This window comes from Astyanax mexicanus, unplaced genomic scaffold (genome assembly GCF_023375975.1).
Source record: "Astyanax mexicanus isolate ESR-SI-001 unplaced genomic scaffold, AstMex3_surface scaffold_67, whole genome shotgun sequence".
Taxonomy (NCBI): Eukaryota; Metazoa; Chordata; class Actinopteri; order Characiformes; family Acestrorhamphidae; genus Astyanax; species Astyanax mexicanus.
In genome coordinates this window covers 4,151-22,500 of record NW_026040077.1, presented here as the reverse complement: position 1 = coordinate 22,500, position 18,350 = coordinate 4,151, and the positions used below count along the sequence as shown (strand labels likewise).

At 42.8% G+C, this 18,350-nt stretch overlaps 2 non-coding genes across 2 annotated transcripts; both read right to left on the bottom strand.

Annotated features, from left to right (window-relative positions):
• Positions 1 to 574: 574 nt before the first annotated feature.
• On the bottom strand, positions 575 to 728 carry LOC125798630 (5.8S ribosomal RNA). The gene has a single exon (XR_007437423.1). It is a non-coding gene; the product is annotated as a 5.8S ribosomal RNA (ribosomal RNA).
• A 371-nt stretch (positions 729 to 1,099) lies between these two features.
• LOC125798631 (18S ribosomal RNA) lies at positions 1,100 to 2,963 on the bottom strand. Its single transcript, XR_007437424.1, has one exon. It is a non-coding gene; the product is annotated as an 18S ribosomal RNA (ribosomal RNA).
• Between the last annotated feature and the right edge of the window lie 15,387 nt (positions 2,964 to 18,350).

The window sequence follows — 18,350 nt, the reverse complement described above, 5'->3', positions numbered from 1 at the left end:
GTTCGGAGGAACCCTTTCGAGACGGGGAGGTTCGATTCGGCCGGAGGACGAAGGATGAAAACGGGAAGAAAAAAACTTAAGCCCCCCCTCTTCGCCTTCTACCGGAGCTATCCTACCAACCTCTCTTTTGCCGCGCTCTCGGCCCGAACGAAAAGGAGAGGGAGGACAGAGATCCGCCGACGGAGAGACGGCGCGCATAACGGGCAGCCAGAGAGGGTAAAACCCACCGGCAGCCGTCGCTACGACGTCTCTCCACGGATCGCCGCCACCTCTCCCCTCGCCGGAACGAGGAACGGTAGAGGACGGTGTGTGGAAAGCCGGCCTCCGAGACCCATCGCTGGGCAACGGAGACGAAGGCGAGAGGGGTGGACGAAAGTCTTTCCCCCGCGATCAAGCCCGTCGAGCGGCTTTTGTCGAGTCCCGAACGAGAAGGGAACCTGACCGAGTCTGCTTTTAGGAAGACGAAGGTGCGGGCACCTGCGAACCTCCAGCCGCGGTCCCCTCGAACCGTCTCTTAACTCTTCCCCGGAGGGAAGAGGGAGACGGAACGAAAAGGTCCGATAGATTGGAATAGCGACCCTCAGACAGGCGTGGCCCCGGGATTGACCCGGGGCCGCAATGTGCGTTCAAAGTGTCGATGATCAATGTGTCCTGCAATTCACATTAGTTCTCGCAGCTGGCTGCGTTCTTCATCGACGCACGAGCCAAGTGATCCACCGCTAAGAGTTGTACTCTTTATGGTTGTTTTTGTTTCGAAGCCATGTAACCAACAGACACAAAAAGTGACGGTTTGAAATAATGTTTTACGGCAGCCGCGGGTACGGGCGCCCCGGAACGCCTAAGCGAACTCGGGGTCATCAAACCGCGCCGCCGAGCCGCCTCCGGAGTAAGAAACCCCGCAGACGGACTTCGGGGGCCAGGTACCCGTCTCCCTTTGGCCGTAAAACACGTTTTTGCTCAGGACACCGTTTTTCGATCAAGTCATTAAAAGGCCGAAGGGAATCCCTGTAGTTCCCAACGTCGGGCCGTGGCTTGAACATTTTTGTTGGTGGAAATGGGAGTCGCGCCTACTGGGAGGCACTACCAACCCAAGTCCCGGTAATGATCCTTCCGCAGGTTCACCTACGGAAACCTTGTTACGACTTTTACTTCCTCTAGATGATCAAGTTCGATCGACTTTTCAGCACAGCACCAAGGCCCCGCGAAGGAGCCCCGGCGTGGCCGATCCGAGGACCTCACATAACCATCCAATCGGTAGTAGCGACGGGCGGTGTGTACAAAGGGCAGGGACTTAATCAGCGCGAGCTGATGACCCGCACTTACTGGGAATTCCTCGTTCATGGGGAATAATTGCAATCCCCAATCCCCGTCACGAACGGGTTTAAGCGGATTACCCGCGCCTCTCGGCGTAGGGTAGGCACACGCTGGCCCGGCCATTGTGGCGCGCGTGCAGCCCCGGACATCTAAGGGCATCACAGACCTGTTATTGCTCCATCTCGCGTGGCTATACGCCACTGGTCCCTCTAAGAAGTTAACCGCGACCGCGGGGGGCCGCGTAACTATTTAGCACGAAGGAATCTCGTTCGTTATCGGAATTAACCAGACAAATCACTCCACCAACTAAGAACGGCCATGCACCACCACCCACAGAATCGAGAAAGAGCCATCAGTCTGTCAATCCTTTCCGTGTCCGGGCCGGGTGAGGTTCCCCGTGTTGAGTCAAATTAAGCCGCAGGCTCCACTCCTGGTGGTGCCCTTCCGTCAATTCCTTTAAGTTTCAGTTTTGCAACCATACTCCCCCCGGAACCCAAAGACTCTGGTTTCCCCGCACGCTGCCCGGCGGGTCATGGGAATAACGCCGCCGGATCGCGGGTCGGCATAGTTTACGGTCGGAACTACGACGGTATCTGATCGTCTTCGAACCTCCGACTTTCGTTCTTGATTAATGAAAACATTCTTGGCAAATGCTTTCGCTTTCGTCCGTCTTGCGCCGGTCCAAGAATTTCACCTCTAGCGGCGCAATACGAATGCCCCCGGCCGTCCCTCTTAATCATGGCCCTGGTTCAGGAAACCCACAAAATAGAACCGGAGTCCTATTCCATTATTCCTAGCTCAGGCATTCAGGCGAGTTTGGTGCCCGCTTTGAACACTCTGATTTTTTCAAAGTAAACGCTCCGGACCCCTGAGGACCGGACACCCAACCAAGGGCATCCGGGGGGCGCCGGGAGGCAGGGTCTGGGACAGGCGGTAGCTCGCCTCGCGGCGGACCGCCAGCCCACTCCCGAAGTCCAACTACGAGCTTTTTAACTGCAGCAAATTTAATATACGCTATTGGAGCTGGAATTACCGCGGCTGCTGGCACCAGACTTGCCCTCCAATGGGTCCTCACCCATGTGTTTAGGATACGTTCATTCCGATTACAGGGCCTCGAAAGAGACCTGCATCGTTATTTTTCGTCACTACCTCACCGTGTCGGTAATGGGTAATTTGCGCGCCTGCTGCCTTCCTTGGATGTGGTAGCCATTTCTCAGGCTCCCTCTCCGGAATCGAACCCTGATTCCCCGTTACCCGTGGTCACCATGGTAGCCCCCTATGCTACCATCGACAGCTGATAGGGCAGACATTCGAATGAGACGTCGCCGCCGCGGTGGGCGCGCGATCGACCCGAGGTTATCTAGAGTCACCAAAGGGCCGGGGGAAACCCTCGCGGGTCCCCCCGGGTGGGTTTTGGGTCTGATAAATGCACGCATCCCGGCCCCCCCGAGAGAGGACCGGTCAGCGCTCGTTTGCATGTATTAGCTCTGGAATTACCACAGTTATCCGAGTAACGTGTGGAGCGATCAAAGGAACCATAACTGATTTAATGAGCCATTCGCAGTTTCACTGTACCTTCCGTGTGCACTTAGACCTGCATGGCTTAATCTTTGAGACAAGCATATGTTACTGGCAGGATCAACCAGGTTGCTGCGAGTGGTTTTTGTCACAGAAAAAACCATTGGTTCTTAGAGGGGAGAGGGATCGGCCCCGTACCGTCCGAAGACCCCCCGGGGAGGGGGGGACGGGCGGAGAGGCTCGTCCGAGCTCACCCCTCATTGCTCCCAGTGGAAATTAGTGTGGCAACTCCGCTGCGCGAGTTCCCGCTTGCTTCGGGGATAACAAGGAAACGCTCGTTCCGAAACCGGGGGTCCGGAGCTTTTTGAAGCCGGGTGCTGGAGCTCGGTTGGGCGCGAGGACCACCCGAGGCATCCGAGTCCGACGGCTCCGGGCCGACCGGTTATCGTGTTAGGGCAGATTGATATATAGACGGGCCGTCTACGACTCCCTCGGATAGGTTCGGAAAGGTCCTCCCCCTGACGGAGGACCCCCCTGGAGGCTAACCCGCTGGGTCGGGTAGGAACGCACCGCGCACAGTGGCCACGGAGGGCCGCGCGGTTGCCTACCCAGGCGGGCTCGGTAGTCCATTCGGTCGGGTCAAAATAATAAAAGAGATACCCCCCCTGGAACCGTCTCTGGAAGTTTTGGTTTTTCCTCCGTACCGCCTGGGGGGCGGGGGGCGGGACGGAGGCCGACCTGCGGAGCTTCATGGTCGGGTAGGATCGGGTCCGTGTTATAGTGTCCAAAAATCCGCTTTGGAACTATTAATGGGGCTTTATTTAAGCTCTGCCATGCTTAGAAATGAATGGAGAATCATCTCCAGTGCTTGGACCCCTATAGATTGCCACTCTCCTCAACAGTCCGACGGCACCCCTTTGAAAAACCCCCCGACGAAAAATCCTCCAGAGCGCGGGCGAACTCGCTCCGAGGCCGACCGGAGTGCACCTTCGTCGGGCAAGGGAGTCGGGCGAAGGGGGTCAGAAATCCTGGAGCTCGCCACCCTCACTAGTTTTTGGCGTGAAATGGTAGACCAAAAGTGGGGACTTAGAAAAATTTCGCACTTTTTCGACCTACCACTGGTAGACCGAGTGGGACTTAGTCATTTTTTCAGCTTTTTCGGGCCTACCACTGGTAGACCAAGTTGGACTTAGTCATTTTTTCAGCTTTTTCGAGCCTACCACTGGTAGACCAAGTGGGACTTAGTCATTTTTTCAACTTTTCGAGCCTACCACTGGTAGACCAAGTTGGACTTAGTCATTTTTTCGACTTTTCAGAGCTACCACTGGTAGACCAAGTTGGACTTAGTCATTTTTTCAACTTTTCGAGCCTACCACTGGTAGACCAAGTTGGACTTAGTCATTTTTTCGACTTTTCAGAGCTACCACTGGTAGACCAAGTTGGACTTAGTCATTTTTTCAACTTTTCGAGCCTACCACTGGTAGACCAAGTTGGACTTAGTCATTTTTTCGACTTTTCAGAGCTACCACTGGTAGACCAAGTTGGACTTAGTCATTTTTTCAACTTTTCGAGCCTACCACTGGTAGACCAAGTTGGACTTAGTCATTTTTTCAACTTTTCGAGCCTACCACTGGTAGACCAAGTTGGACTTAGTCATTTTTTCAACTTTTCGAGCCTACCACTGGTAGACCAAGTTGGACTTAGTCATTTTTTCGACTTTTCAGAGCTACCACTGGTAGACCAAGTTGGACTTAGTCATTTTTTCAACTTTTCGAGCCTACCACTGGTAGACCAAGTGGGACTTAGTCATTTTTTCAACTTTTCGAGCCTACCACTGGTAGACCAAGTTGGACTTAGTCATTTTTTCAACTTTTCGAGCCTACCACTGGTAGACCAAGTGGGACTTAGTCATTTTTTCAACTTTTCAGAGCTACCACTGGTAGACCAAGTTGGACTTAGTCATTTTTTCAACTTTTCGGAGCTACCACTGGTAGACCAAGTGGGACTTAGTCATTTTTTCGACTTTTCGAGCCTACCACTGGTAGACCAAGTTGGACTTAGTCATTTTTTCAACTTTTCGAGCCTACCACTGGTAGACCAAGTTGGACTTAGTCATTTTTTCGACTTTTCAGAGCTACCACTGGTAGACCAAGTTGGACTTAGTCATTTTTTCAACTTTTCGGAGCTACCACTGGTAGACCAAGTGGGACTTAGTCATTTTTTCGACTTTTCGAGCCTACCACTGGTAGACCAAGTTGGACTTAGTCATTTTTTCGACTTTTCGAGCCTACCACTGGTAGACCAAGTGGGACTTAGTCATTTTTTCGACTTTTCGGAGCTACCACTGGTAGACCAAGTGGGACTTAGTCATTTTTTCAACTTTTCGAGCCTACCACTGGTAGACCAAGTTGGACTTAGTCATTTTTTCAACTTTTCGAGCCTACCACTGGTAGACCAAGTGGGACTTAGTCATTTTTTCAACTTTTCGAGCCTACCACTGGTAGACCAAGTTGGACTTAGTCATTTTTTCGACTTTTCAGAGCTACCACTGGTAGACCAAGTTGGACTTAGTCATTTTTTCGACTTTTCGAGCCTACCACTGGTAGACCAAGTTGGACTTAGTCATTTTTTCAACTTTTCGAGCCTACCACTGGTAGACCAAGTTGGACTTAGTCATTTTTTCGACTTTTCAGAGCTACCACTGGTAGACCAAGTTGGACTTAGTCATTTTTTCAACTTTTCGGAGCTACCACTGGTAGACCAAGTGGGACTTAGTCATTTTTTCGACTTTTCGAGCCTACCACTGGTAGACCAAGTTGGACTTAGTCATTTTTTCGACTTTTCGAGCCTACCACTGGTAGACCAAGTGGGACTTAGTCATTTTTTCGACTTTTCGGAGCTACCACTGGTAGACCAAGTGGGACTTAGGGTTAGGGTTAGGGTTAGGGTTAGGGTTAGGGTTAGGTTAGGGTTAGGGTTAGGGTTAGGGTTAGGTTAGGGTTAGGGTTAGGGTTAGGGTTAGGGTTAGGTTAGGGTTAGGGTTAGGGTTAGGGTTAGGGTTAGGTTTTTGTTATATACAATGACTTCCCCCAGTACAGCCCATCAGGCTGCATGGTTTGAGTAGGAAGACCAAGGGTAGTGCACGGGCCGGCGCCTGTTAGGCATTGCTACTGGGCTTGAGGTCAATGAGCAGGTAAAATCTGAACTGATCTGTCTTTTCTAGCTTAATCCTACTTCGTCAGAGTGCTAGGTCTCTAAATTTGTTTATTTTAATTGTGAGGTCACAGGGAGCATAGTGAGGAGTGCGCCACTAGACTGAGCAGGGCACCCTCTAGACCGTCTTGGCCTTTCTAGCTCACCCATTCCCTCTCCCTAAAGTTAATGTTTAACTAGGGAGCGAATGGGTGTGAAGAGGGTTAGGGTTAGGGTTAGGGTTAGGTTTTTGTTATATACAATGACTTCCCCCAGTACAGCCCATCAGGCTGCATGGTTTGAGTAGGAAGACCAAGGGTAGTGCACGGGCCGGCGCCTGTTAGGCATTGCTACTGGGCTTGAGGTCAATGAGCAGGTAAAATCTGAACTGATCTGTCTTTTCTAGCTTAATCCTACTTCGTCCGAGTGCTAGGTCTCTAAATTTGTTTATTTTAATTGTGAGGTCACAGGGAGCATAGTGAGGAGTGCGCCACTAGACTGAGCAGGGCACCCTCTAGACCGTCTTGGCCTTTCTAGCTCACCCATTCCCTCTCCCTAAAGTTAATGTTTAACTAGGGAGCGAATGGGTGTGAAGACATATTTACATGAGTATTAAGTCTCTAAAGTTGTTTATTTTAAATGTGAGGTCACAGGGAGCATAGTGAGGAGTGCGCCACTAGACTGAGCAGGGCACCCTCTAGACCGTCTTGGCCTTTCTAGCTCACCCATTCCCTCTCCCTAAAGTTAATGTTTAACTAGGGAGCGAATGGGTGTGAAGACATATTTACATGAGTATTAAATCTCTAAATTTGTTTATTTTAATTGTGAGGTCACAGGGAGCATAGTGAGGAGTGCGCCACTAGACTGAGCAGGGCACCCTCTAGACCGTCTTGGCCTTTCCAGCTCACCCATTCCCTCTCCCTAAAGTTAATGTTTAACTAGGGAGCGAATGGGTGTGAAGACATTTTAATTGAGTATTAGGTCCCTAAGGTTTTGTTTAAAATAGTTTTGGTATTTTATAATAATTTTTTTTATTTTTTTATTATTACTACTTGAAATAATTTACATGATTAGTATTATTAGAACAGGAAGTCCAAATGGGATCTGTTATTTAAGTAATTTAAGGACACATCATCAGTAGTGTGCCTCAGAGTCATAGGGTGTTTCGGCCTTTTAAACACTATACACCCTCTTCTGAGGTGGCCCGCCTTAGGTTGATCATTCCTAGGCTTGTGTCCTATCCTTCAATTAAAGTAAGAGCCCTAAGGTCATAGTAAGGTGAATGTATCTTTAATTGATGTTTTAATATCGTATCATATTCTAATTATTATGAAGTAAAAAGACATTTATTAAACAATTAAAAGGTTTAATTAAGCAATATTAAATTGTATGTATTAAAAAGTATTTCTAAAATAAAAATTGATATTAAAAATACCTTTCGGAAGAGAATGATCCTTCATCAGGCACAGACTTGCCTCAGTTCCAGCTCTAAAATGGTTTCCCCTGTCCTGCTGCTTATATAGGCTTCCAGGAACAGGCTCCGCCCCTTGTTTAATTTTAAATGTTCAGTTAAGTCAATTCCCAAGGGGGAGTGGATTTTTAAAGGGAATATTTATTCCTCTTTTTAGATTTTAGGTTTGGATTAAGGCTGTGATTCCCCAGATAAGTATTTTTTAATTCTTTTCAGGTTTTATGGAGAAATATCCTTAATGACCCTTTGTTAATAGAGAGTTTGGTTTGATGACACATTCGTACTCTGTGTTTTTAAGGTTTTGAGGAGAGATTTCCTTAATTTTTGGTTTGATGACCCTTTGGTACGTATTTGTTTTTAGGTTGTGAGGAGAGATTTCCTTTGTTTTTAATTTAATGACCCTTTGGTAATACAGAGTTCGGTTTGATGACACATTCGGGATCTGTGTTTTTTTTAAGGTTTTGAGGAGAGATTTCCTTCGATTTTTAGTCTTTGTTTTTAGTTTAATGACCCTTTGGTAATACAGAGTTCGGTTTGATGACACATTCGGGATCTGTGTTTTTTTTAAGGTTTTGAGGAGAGATTTCCTTCGAGTTTTAGTCTTTGTTTTTAGTTTAATGACCCTTTGGTAATACAGAGTTCGGTTTGATGACACATTCGGGATCTGTGTTTTTTTTAAGGTTTTGAGGAGAGATTTCCTTCGATTTTTAGTCTTTGTTTTTAATTTAATGACCCTTTGGTAATACAGAGTTCGGTTTGATGACACATTCGGGATCTGTGTTTTTTTAAGGTTTTGAGGAGAGATTTCCTTCGATTTTTAGTCTTTGTTTTTAATTTAATGACCCTTTGGTAATACAGAGTTCGGTTTGATGACACATTCGGGATCTGTGTTTTTTTAAGGTTTTGAGGAGAGATTTCCTTCGATTTTTAGTCTTTGTTTTTAGTTTAATGACCCTTTGGTAATACAGAGTTCGGTTTGATGACACATTCGGGATCTGTGTTTTTTTTAAGGTTTTGAGGAGAGATTTCCTTCGATTTTTAGTTATGTTTAGGGTTAGGTTAAGATTTAGGTTATGTTTAGGGCTAGGTTTAGATTTAGGTTATGTTTAGGGTTAGGTTTAGGGTTAGGTTTTAGGTTTAGGTTATGTTTAGGGCTAGGTTTAGATTTAGGTTATGTTTAGGGTTAGGTTTTAGGTTTAGGTTATGTTTAGGGCTAGGTTTAGATTTAGGTTATGTTTAGGGTTAGGTTTTAGGTTTAGGTTATGTTTAGGGCTAGGTTTAGATTTAGGTTATGTTTAGGGTTAGGTTTTAGGTTTAGGTTATGTTTTAGGGCTAGGTTTAGATTTAGGTTATGTTTAGGGTTAGGTTTTAGGTTTAGGTTATGTTTAGGGCTAGGTTTAGATTTAGGTTATGTTTAGGGTTAGGTTTTAGGTTTAGGTTATGTTTAGGGCTAGGTGTAGATTTAGGTTATGTTTAGGGTTAGGTTTTAGGTTTAGGTTATGTTTTAGGGCTAGGGTTAGATTCAGGTTATGTTTAGGGTTAGGTTTAGATTAAGGCCATGTTTAGGGTTGGGTTTGGGGTCAGGTTATGTTTAGGGTTAGGTTTCGGTTATGTTTAGGGTTAGGTTTAGGGTATGTTTAGGGTTAGGTTTAGAGTTAGGTTATGTTTAGGGTTAGGTTTAGATTTAGACTATGTTTTAGGGTTGGGTTTAGGGTTAGGTTATGTTTAGGCAATATACAAAATAATAATAATAATAATAATTTTACTTAAAGTTCCAAGAGAATTTGGTTTGGCTCATTAGACCAGTGAGACTCATGTAGCATGCCTGGTCCGAAGGCTCTGGCAAGGGTTAGGTTTTTGTTATATACAATGACTTCCCCCAGTACAGCCCATCAGGCTGCATGGTTTGAGTAGGAAGACCAAGGGTAGTGCACGGGCCGGCGCCTGTTAGGCATTGCTACTGGGCTTGAGGTCAATGAGCAGGTAAAATCTGAACTGATCTGTCTTTTCTAGCTTAATCCTACTTCGTCAGAGTGCTAGGTCTCTAAATTTGTTTATTTTAATTGTGAGGTCACAGGGAGCATAGTGAGGAGTGCGCCACTAGACTGAGCAGGGCACCCTCTAGACCGTCTTGGCCTTTCTAGCTCACCCATTCCCTCTCCCTAAAGTTAATGTTTAACTAGGGAGCGAATGGGTGTGAAGAGGGTTAGGGTTAGGGTTAGGGTTAGGTTTTTGTTATATACAATGACTTCCCCCAGTACAGCCCATCAGGCTGCATGGTTTGAGTAGGAAGACCAAGGGTAGTGCACGGGCCGGCGCCTGTTAGGCATTGCTACTGGGCTTGAGGTCAATGAGCAGGTAAAATCTGAACTGATCTGTCTTTTCTAGCTTAATCCTACTTCGTCCGAGTGCTAGGTCTCTAAATTTGTTTATTTTAATTGTGAGGTCACAGGGAGCATAGTGAGGAGTGCGCCACTAGACTGAGCAGGGCACCCTCTAGACCGTCTTGGCCTTTCTAGCTCACCCATTCCCTCTCCCTAAAGTTAATGTTTAACTAGGGAGCGAATGGGTGTGAAGACATATTTACATGAGTATTAAGTCTCTAAAGTTGTTTATTTTAAATGTGAGGTCACAGGGAGCATAGTGAGGAGTGCGCCACTAGACTGAGCAGGGCACCCTCTAGACCGTCTTGGCCTTTCTAGCTCACCCATTCCCTCTCCCTAAAGTTAATGTTTAACTAGGGAGCGAATGGGTGTGAAGACATATTTACATGAGTATTAAATCTCTAAATTTGTTTATTTTAATTGTGAGGTCACAGGGAGCATAGTGAGGAGTGCGCCACTAGACTGAGCAGGGCACCCTCTAGACCGTCTTGGCCTTTCCAGCTCACCCATTCCCTCTCCCTAAAGTTAATGTTTAACTAGGGAGCGAATGGGTGTGAAGACATTTTAATTGAGTATTAGGTCCCTAAGGTTTTGTTTAAAATAGTTTTGGTATTTTATAATAATTTTTTTTATTTTTTTATTATTACTACTTGAAATAATTTACATGATTAGTATTATTAGAACAGGAAGTCCAAATGGGATCTGTTATTTAAGTAATTTAAGGACACATCATCAGTAGTGTGCCTCAGAGTCATAGGGTGTTTCGGCCTTTTAAACACTATACACCCTCTTCTGAGGTGGCCCGCCTTAGGTTGATCATTCCTAGGCTTGTGTCCTATCCTTCAATTAAAGTAAGAGCCCTAAGGTCATAGTAAGGTGAATGTATCTTTAATTGATGTTTTAATATCGTATCATATTCTAATTATTATGAAGTAAAAAGACATTTATTAAACAATTAAAAGGTTTAATTAAGCAATATTAAATTGTATGTATTAAAAAGTATTTCTAAAATAAAAATTGATATTAAAAATACCTTTCGGAAGAGAATGATCCTTCATCAGGCACAGACTTGCCTCAGTTCCAGCTCTAAAATGGTTTCCCCTGTCCTGCTGCTTATATAGGCTTCCAGGAACAGGCTCCGCCCCTTGTTTAATTTTAAATGTTCAGTTAAGTCAATTCCCAAGGGGGAGTGGATTTTTAAAGGGAATATTTATTCCTCTTTTTAGATTTTAGGTTTGGATTAAGGCTGTGATTCCCCAGATAAGTATTTTTTAATTCTTTTCAGGTTTTATGGAGAAATATCCTTAATGACCCTTTGTTAATAGAGAGTTTGGTTTGATGACACATTCGTACTCTGTGTTTTTAAGGTTTTGAGGAGAGATTTCCTTAATTTTTGGTTTGATGACCCTTTGGTACGTATTTGTTTTTAGGTTGTGAGGAGAGATTTCCTTTGTTTTTAATTTAATGACCCTTTGGTAATACAGAGTTCGGTTTGATGACACATTCGGGATCTGTGTTTTTTTTAAGGTTTTGAGGAGAGATTTCCTTCGATTTTTAGTCTTTGTTTTTAGTTTAATGACCCTTTGGTAATACAGAGTTCGGTTTGATGACACATTCGGGATCTGTGTTTTTTTTAAGGTTTTGAGGAGAGATTTCCTTCGAGTTTTAGTCTTTGTTTTTAGTTTAATGACCCTTTGGTAATACAGAGTTCGGTTTGATGACACATTCGGGATCTGTGTTTTTTTTAAGGTTTTGAGGAGAGATTTCCTTCGATTTTTAGTCTTTGTTTTTAATTTAATGACCCTTTGGTAATACAGAGTTCGGTTTGATGACACATTCGGGATCTGTGTTTTTTTAAGGTTTTGAGGAGAGATTTCCTTCGATTTTTAGTCTTTGTTTTTAATTTAATGACCCTTTGGTAATACAGAGTTCGGTTTGATGACACATTCGGGATCTGTGTTTTTTTAAGGTTTTGAGGAGAGATTTCCTTCGATTTTTAGTCTTTGTTTTTAGTTTAATGACCCTTTGGTAATACAGAGTTCGGTTTGATGACACATTCGGGATCTGTGTTTTTTTTAAGGTTTTGAGGAGAGATTTCCTTCGATTTTTAGTTATGTTTAGGGTTAGGTTAAGATTTAGGTTATGTTTAGGGCTAGGTTTAGATTTAGGTTATGTTTAGGGTTAGGTTTAGGGTTAGGTTTTAGGTTTAGGTTATGTTTAGGGCTAGGTTTAGATTTAGGTTATGTTTAGGGTTAGGTTTTAGGTTTAGGTTATGTTTAGGGCTAGGTTTAGATTTAGGTTATGTTTAGGGTTAGGTTTTAGGTTTAGGTTATGTTTAGGGCTAGGTTTAGATTTAGGTTATGTTTAGGGTTAGGTTTTAGGTTTAGGTTATGTTTTAGGGCTAGGTTTAGATTTAGGTTATGTTTAGGGTTAGGTTTTAGGTTTAGGTTATGTTTAGGGCTAGGTTTAGATTTAGGTTATGTTTAGGGTTAGGTTTTAGGTTTAGGTTATGTTTAGGGCTAGGTGTAGATTTAGGTTATGTTTAGGGTTAGGTTTTAGGTTTAGGTTATGTTTTAGGGCTAGGGTTAGATTCAGGTTATGTTTAGGGTTAGGTTTAGATTAAGGCCATGTTTAGGGTTGGGTTTGGGGTCAGGTTATGTTTAGGGTTAGGTTTCGGTTATGTTTAGGGTTAGGTTTAGGGTATGTTTAGGGTTAGGTTTAGAGTTAGGTTATGTTTAGGGTTAGGTTTAGATTTAGACTATGTTTTAGGGTTGGGTTTAGGGTTAGGTTATGTTTAGGCAATATACAAAATAATAATAATAATAATAATTTTACTTAAAGTTCCAAGAGAATTTGGTTTGGCTCATTAGACCAGTGAGACTCATGTAGCATGCCTGGTCCGAAGGCTCTGGCAAGGGTTAGGTTTTTGTTATATACAATGACTTCCCCCAGTACAGCCCATCAGGCTGCATGGTTTGAGTAGGAAGACCAAGGGTAGTGCACGGGCCGGCGCCTGTTAGGCATTGCTACTGGGCTTGAGGTCAATGAGCAGGTAAAATCTGAACTGATCTGTCTTTTCTAGCTTAATCCTACTTCGTCAGAGTGCTAGGTCTCTAAATTTGTTTATTTTAATTGTGAGGTCACAGGGAGCATAGTGAGGAGTGCGCCACTAGACTGAGCAGGGCACCCTCTAGACCGTCTTGGCCTTTCTAGCTCACCCATTCCCTCTCCCTAAAGTTAATGTTTAACTAGGGAGCGAATGGGTGTGAAGAGGGTTAGGGTTAGGGTTAGGGTTAGGTTTTTGTTATATACAATGACTTCCCCCAGTACAGCCCATCAGGCTGCATGGTTTGAGTAGGAAGACCAAGGGTAGTGCACGGGCCGGCGCCTGTTAGGCATTGCTACTGGGCTTGAGGTCAATGAGCAGGTAAAATCTGAACTGATCTGTCTTTTCTAGCTTAATCCTACTTCGTCCGAGTGCTAGGTCTCTAAATTTGTTTATTTTAATTGTGAGGTCACAGGGAGCATAGTGAGGAGTGCGCCACTAGACTGAGCAGGGCACCCTCTAGACCGTCTTGGCCTTTCTAGCTCACCCATTCCCTCTCCCTAAAGTTAATGTTTAACTAGGGAGCGAATGGGTGTGAAGACATATTTACATGAGTATTAAGTCTCTAAAGTTGTTTATTTTAAATGTGAGGTCACAGGGAGCATAGTGAGGAGTGCGCCACTAGACTGAGCAGGGCACCCTCTAGACCGTCTTGGCCTTTCTAGCTCACCCATTCCCTCTCCCTAAAGTTAATGTTTAACTAGGGAGCGAATGGGTGTGAAGACATATTTACATGAGTATTAAATCTCTAAATTTGTTTATTTTAATTGTGAGGTCACAGGGAGCATAGTGAGGAGTGCGCCACTAGACTGAGCAGGGCACCCTCTAGACCGTCTTGGCCTTTCCAGCTCACCCATTCCCTCTCCCTAAAGTTAATGTTTAACTAGGGAGCGAATGGGTGTGAAGACATTTTAATTGAGTATTAGGTCCCTAAGGTTTTGTTTAAAATAGTTTTGGTATTTTATAATAATTTTTTTTATTTTTTTATTATTACTACTTGAAATAATTTACATGATTAGTATTATTAGAACAGGAAGTCCAAATGGGATCTGTTATTTAAGTAATTTAAGGACACATCATCAGTAGTGTGCCTCAGAGTCATAGGGTGTTTCGGCCTTTTAAACACTATACACCCTCTTCTGAGGTGGCCCGCCTTAGGTTGATCATTCCTAGGCTTGTGTCCTATCCTTCAATTAAAGTAAGAGCCCTAAGGTCATAGTAAGGTGAATGTATCTTTAATTGATGTTTTAATATCGTATCATATTCTAATTATTATGAAGTAAAAAGACATTTATTAAACAATTAAAAGGTTTAATTAAGCAATATTAAATTGTATGTATTAAAAAGTATTTCTAAAATAAAAATTGATATTAAAAATACCTTTCGGAAGAGAATGATCCTTCATCAGGCACAGACTTGCCTCAGTTCCAGCTCTAAAATGGTTTCCCCTGTCCTGCTGCTTATATAGGCTTCCAGGAACAGGCTCCGCCCCTTGTTTAATTTTAAATGTTCAGTTAAGTCAATTCCCAAGGGGGAGTGGATTTTTAAAGGGAATATTTATTCCTCTTTTTAGATTTTAGGTTTGGATTAAGGCTGTGATTCCCCAGATAAGTATTTTTTAATTCTTTTCAGGTTTTATGGAGAAATATCCTTAATGACCCTTTGTTAATAGAGAGTTTGGTTTGATGACACATTCGTACTCTGTGTTTTTAAGGTTTTGAGGAGAGATTTCCTTAATTTTTGGTTTGATGACCCTTTGGTACGTATTTGTTTTTAGGTTGTGAGGAGAGATTTCCTTTGTTTTTAATTTAATGACCCTTTGGTAATACAGAGTTCGGTTTGATGACACATTCGGGATCTGTGTTTTTTTTAAGGTTTTGAGGAGAGATTTCCTTCGATTTTTAGTCTTTGTTTTTAGTTTAATGACCCTTTGGTAATACAGAGTTCGGTTTGATGACACATTCGGGATCTGTGTTTTTTTTAAGGTTTTGAGGAGAGATTTCCTTCGAGTTTTAGTCTTTGTTTTTAGTTTAATGACCCTTTGGTAATACAGAGTTCGGTTTGATGACACATTCGGGATCTGTGTTTTTTTTAAGGTTTTGAGGAGAGATTTCCTTCGATTTTTAGTCTTTGTTTTTAATTTAATGACCCTTTGGTAATACAGAGTTCGGTTTGATGACACATTCGGGATCTGTGTTTTTTTAAGGTTTTGAGGAGAGATTTCCTTCGATTTTTAGTCTTTGTTTTTAATTTAATGACCCTTTGGTAATACAGAGTTCGGTTTGATGACACATTCGGGATCTGTGTTTTTTTAAGGTTTTGAGGAGAGATTTCCTTCGATTTTTAGTCTTTGTTTTTAGTTTAATGACCCTTTGGTAATACAGAGTTCGGTTTGATGACACATTCGGGATCTGTGTTTTTTTTAAGGTTTTGAGGAGAGATTTCCTTCGATTTTTAGTTATGTTTAGGGTTAGGTTAAGATTTAGGTTATGTTTAGGGCTAGGTTTAGATTTAGGTTATGTTTAGGGTTAGGTTTAGGGTTAGGTTTTAGGTTTAGGTTATGTTTAGGGCTAGGTTTAGATTTAGGTTATGTTTAGGGTTAGGTTTTAGGTTTAGGTTATGTTTAGGGCTAGGTTTAGATTTAGGTTATGTTTAGGGTTAGGTTTTAGGTTTAGGTTATGTTTAGGGCTAGGTTTAGATTTAGGTTATGTTTAGGGTTAGGTTTTAGGTTTAGGTTATGTTTTAGGGCTAGGTTTAGATTTAGGTTATGTTTAGGGTTAGGTTTTAGGTTTAGGTTATGTTTAGGGCTAGGTTTAGATTTAGGTTATGTTTAGGGTTAGGTTTTAGGTTTAGGTTATGTTTAGGGCTAGGTGTAGATTTAGGTTATGTTTAGGGTTAGGTTTTAGGTTTAGGTTATGTTTTAGGGCTAGGGTTAGATTCAGGTTATGTTTAGGGTTAGGTTTAGATTAAGGCCATGTTTAGGGTTGGGTTTGGGGTCAGGTTATGTTTAGGGTTAGGTTTCGGTTATGTTTAGGGTTAGGTTTAGGGTATGTTTAGGGTTAGGTTTAGAGTTAGGTTATGTTTAGGGTTAGGTTTAGATTTAGACTATGTTTTAGGGTTGGGTTTAGGGTTAGGTTATGTTTAGGCAATATACAAAATAATAATAATAATAATAATTTTACTTAAAGTTCCAAGAGAATTTGGTTTGGCTCATTAGACCAGTGAGACTCATGTAGCATGCCTGGTCCGAAGGCTCTGGCAAGGGTTAGGTTTTTGTTATATACAATGACTTCCCCCAGTACAGCCCATCAGGCTGCATGGTTTGAGTAGGAAGACCAAGGGTAGTGCACGGGCCGGCGCCTGTTAGGCATTGCTACTGGGCTTGAGGTCAATGAGCAGGTAAAATCTGAACTGATCTGTCTTTTCTAGCTTAATCCTACTTCGTCAGAGTGCTAGGTCTCTAAATTTGTTTATTTTAATTGTGAGGTCACAGGGAGCATAGTGAGGAGTGCGCCACTAGACTGAGCAGGGCACCCTCTAGACCGTCTTGGCCTTTCTAGCTCACCCATTCCCTCTCCCTAAAGTTAATGTTTAACTAGGGAGCGAATGGGTGTGAAGAGGGTTAGGGTTAGGGTTAGGGTTAGGTTTTTGTTATATACAATGACTTCCCCCAGTACAGCCCATCAGGCTGCATGGTTTGAGTAGGAAGACCAAGGGTAGTGCACGGGCCGGCGCCTGTTAGGCATTGCTACTGGGCTTGAGGTCAATGAGCAGGTAAAATCTGAACTGATCTGTCTTTTCTAGCTTAATCCTACTTCGTCCGAGTGCTAGGTCTCTAAATTTGTTTATTTTAATTGTGAGGTCACAGGGAGCATAGTGAGGAGTGCGCCACTAGACTGAGCAGGGCACCCTCTAGACCGTCTTGGCCTTTCTAGCTCACCCATTCCCTCTCCCTAAAGTTAATGTTTAACTAGGGAGCGAATGGGTGTGAAGACATATTTACATGAGTATTAAGTCTCTAAAGTTGTTTATTTTAAATGTGAGGTCACAGGGAGCATAGTGAGGAGTGCGCCACTAGACTGAGCAGGGCACCCTCTAGACCGTCTTGGCCTTTCTAGCTCACCCATTCCCTCTCCCTAAAGTTAATGTTTAACTAGGGAGCGAATGGGTGTGAAGACATATTTACATGAGTATTAAATCTCTAAATTTGTTTATTTTAATTGTGAGGTCACAGGGAGCATAGTGAGGAGTGCGCCACTAGACTGAGCAGGGCACCCTCTAGACCGTCTTGGCCTTTCCAGCTCACCCATTCCCTCTCCCTAAAGTTAATGTTTAACTAGGGAGCGAATGGGTGTGAAGACATTTTAATTGAGTATTAGGTCCCTAAGGTTTTGTTTAAAATAGTTTTGGTATTTTATAATAATTTTTTTTATTTTTTTATTATTACTACTTGAAATAATTTACATGATTAGTATTATTAGAACAGGAAGTCCAAATGGGATCTGTTATTTAAGTAATTTAAGGACACATCATCAGTAGTGTGCCTCAGAGTCATAGGGTGTTTCGGCCTTTTAAACACTATACACCCTCTTCTGAGGTGGCCCGCCTTAGGTTGATCATTCCTAGGCTTGTGTCCTATCCTTCAATTAAAGTAAGAGCCCTAAGGTCATAGTAAGGTGAATGTATCTTTAATTGATGTTTTAATATCGTATCATATTCTAATTATTATGAAGTAAAAAGACATTTATTAAACAATTAAAAGGTTTAATTAAGCAATATTAAATTGTATGTATTAAAAAGTATTTCTAAAATAAAAATTGATATTAAAAATACCTTTCGGAAGAGAATGATCCTTCATCAGGCACAGACTTGCCTCAGTTCCAGCTCTAAAATGGTTTCCCCTGTCCTGCTGCTTATATAGGCTTCCAGGAACAGGCTCCGCCCCTTGTTTAATTTTAAATGTTCAGTTAAGTCAATTCCCAAGGGGGAGTGGATTTTTAAAGGGAATATTTATTCCTCTTTTTAGATTTTAGGTTTGGATTAAGGCTGTGATTCCCCAGATAAGTATTTTTTAATTCTTTTCAGGTTTTATGGAGAAATATCCTTAATGACCCTTTGTTAATAGAGAGTTTGGTTTGATGACACATTCGTACTCTGTGTTTTTAAGGTTTTGAGGAGAGATTTCCTTAATTTTTGGTTTGATGACCCTTTGGTACGTATTTGTTTTTAGGTTGTGAGGAGAGATTTCCTTTGTTTTTAATTTAATGACCCTTTGGTAATACAGAGTTCGGTTTGATGACACATTCGGGATCTGTGTTTTTTTTAAGGTTTTGAGGAGAGATTTCCTTCGATTTTTAGTCTTTGT